A 3,093-nucleotide genomic window follows, 5' to 3' on the forward strand; every position below is an offset into this window, starting at 1 on the left:
GTTTTCAGCAAATTAGTAGCGATGTTTCCCAGAGAGACTTCATCATTTTGGATTCCTTATTTGCAATTTTACATGGTACATGTATACAAGACCTGCTCGCGCTAAATCGAGACAAGACTAAAGTTAAACTGGAACTAAGGCTTAATACCAGTTATCAATTATGTCTACCGGCAAAATCATACAAAGATTTTCACGCTAAATCGAGATTGGACTCGACTTAAACTGGAAATAAAGGCTTCATAGCAGCAGTGTCAATTGACAAAATCATAAAAATATCTTGTGGTTAGATGTCCATGAAAGATTTACTAACTACTGAAAATATTGCTTATGTAATCAGAGTAAGGTAACTATTATCGAGTTGATATCAGTTACGCCACGTAGCTACGACATGTTAGTTTTCATTCTAAACTCAAAGGGCGTGATGCAGCTAGAATGTTGAAACGATGGATTCTTGATGAATGAAGAGATTATACTTTTCTCAAATAAAACAGTTGTAGAAAATTAAATTTATTGTATTTGTTTCAAATATATTTTTCCTTCTGTTTTCTTTTAGTTTTACAGTGTCCCTTGAACAGTGGGAACATCTTGTGTAATAAACGTTCTAATTAAGACATGTGGACTTCATTTATATATTAAATTAGGCCTTTTGGTTTGAGTTAACCTTGTAATATCTTTATCCATTAATTCGTTGTTGTATCGCAATACGTGGATTACCTTACGTTGTGTTCATCACATGTTGTATCGTCTCAAATGGCATTCGTTTTCAAAATATGTGAACATATTCATTCATGTTTTATAAATCAATATAGTTATTCAAATAAATATGTACCATTGCGAAGTATTTGAAATTATTGCTTATATTACAGATTTTGCTATCTGCTTGGGCGTGAATAATGAGTTTTACGTCGATATCGAATATTGGAAAAAGTACACCCTGAATATCAGTGATTGGCCGGGTTTTATAGATGCAATAATAGCTAATTATGACAAAATACTTAGATCCTATTTAGTCGTTGTAGTGGCTCCATAGCTCAGTTGGTTAGAGCGCCAGTCTAGTAAACTGGAGGTCGAGGATTCGAATCCCACTGGAGCCTTTTAACATTTGTTTTTCACAATCTCAGAGTTTGATTTCGGATTTCGAGTGTTCCGATTTGTCTGGTTCTTATGTTCTTTTAAGTAACTCCTACTAAGCAAACAAGTTAGTTTTCATTATAAACGGTGCAATGTTTGTTTAGTTTACAAAAGCTATTGAAGTCTAAAACATCAATATGGTTTTAGAATTGTTGAATTGACCAGTTAGATATGTAACTGTAAAGTTCTGGACTCATAACGTCAAATGACCACCATATTTTGAATTGGGTTAATTGCCCGTCTAAGGACTGGGATACAAAAATGTAAAAAGATAAATAAAAAGCAGGTTTCCGGTTGTGACAGCAGAATGAAAACACGTTTGATGATCGCTCCGTGAATTTTCAATTTTCTTCTTCTTTTGATACACTGTGTTTCTGTTTTAATTTGTCACAGGTACATTTATGAGATTCGTGTTATGGTATTCACATATAAGAGAGGTATATTGTGTTTGTGTGTGGAAGAGTTTATCTGCCACACAAAGAACGATTACTTGTGACAATGAATTCGGGGCCTCGTCGTGCTGCACGTGCATCACTGGGAGCTAATTCAAATTCCAATGACATCAGTGGATTAGCTAATAATAAGCAGAGCATGTCGAATCACATAGATAGACGGACAGGAGCTTCTTGTAGTTTTAGAAAACATGTACCGTGGTGATTGTTGTCAAAGATATGAAGAAGGTAAAAGCAAGTGATATTATTAGAAGTAGAGAATAATCAACCGGAGATATGTCGGTCTATGCAGTTGTACCGAAAGGTGCGAATTTGTATGAGGTCACTCTACTAAACAAGGACGTAGCATATAATATCTTGTGTGGAATTGATATTGGAAGTGAGCACTTTGTACTCTCTTATATTCAGACACAAGTATTGTATCAATACTTCATTTACCAGCATACACCACTGATGATGATATAAGTATGAAGCTAGGAGAATACGGAATAGAAAAGTAAATTTCCACAGCAGGTAAAATCCTTGCCTTACAGTCTGAAATTTCAGACTGTCAATGGTCAGCAATACTTAAGAGTATTACACAATAACCAAGTAAAGGTGTGTTCTAGGTGTCTAGATCCGGGCCATGTTTTTAAAGATTCCTTGATTTTTTTTATTCTACAAATGTGGGGAGTAGGGCCGTGTAGCTAAGAATTGCACAAAGCAAAGAAATGACAGTTGTGGAAGTTTTCCTCTAATGTGCTCATGCAAGATAGGCGACAAATACAACAAAGAGGGTAAACATGTACGTGTTATAGGGAGGACATTACATACATGCATTCGGCGGTTGATGATGCTACGAGGGAAGAAATACTGGAGTTACCGTGTGACGAAGAGGATAAAGAAGAAATTGAGAATGCAAAAAAGATAATATGAGTGGAGAAAGTGTGGAAAAGATTAAATAAGCAGAGATGATATGACCAATAAAGAAATAGATTCTGAGGAGTAAGTAAACAACAATCATACAATTGGTGATGGATAGGTGACATATTCAGGTGATGACACGACGGTGGTTGAATAAGTTGTTGAAAGATTAAACGATGCTAAGAGATCTCAAGAAAACGGTACTAATATAGACAATATCAATATAGTACAGATGATGAGGAGAAGGTTTCATCCAGTACCTAACCTGAAAATGCATAGCATGCGACGAACACCTAACAAAAATGATAAAACATTCAACAATATTTGATACTTTCAATACACTCATCATAATCACGGCTTTAGATACTGTATCTCTAAATGATAATGGATTTCGTGATTTGAATAAACTAAAGTCTGGTTTTAAAATATGTAAAGAGAAGAGAAGCCATATTTCATTTTTGCAAGAAACCTTTTAGGATGATGAATTTGCTGAAAGTATTAGACAAAATGAAATTTGGAATTGTGACATTTTATAGTAACGTTGACAATAGGAAGGCAGGTGTTGCTGTTTTAGTAGTGAGAGAATTGAAAAATCAGGTGAAACAAG

At 34.8% G+C, this 3,093-nt stretch overlaps 1 non-coding gene across 1 annotated transcript; it reads left to right on the forward strand.

The window, feature by feature from the left end:
- The first annotated feature begins 1,020 nt into the window (after window positions 1-1,020).
- Window positions 1,021-1,094, forward strand: Trnat-agu (transfer RNA threonine (anticodon AGU)). Its single transcript has one exon. It is a non-coding gene; the product is annotated as a tRNA-Thr (tRNA).
- The last annotated feature ends 1,999 nt before the right edge of the window (window positions 1,095-3,093 follow it).

This window comes from Sinohyriopsis cumingii, chromosome 6 (genome assembly GCF_028554795.1).
Source record: "Sinohyriopsis cumingii isolate HCF-2022 chromosome 6, ASM2855479v2, whole genome shotgun sequence".
Taxonomy (NCBI): domain Eukaryota; kingdom Metazoa; phylum Mollusca; class Bivalvia; order Unionida; family Unionidae; genus Sinohyriopsis; species Sinohyriopsis cumingii.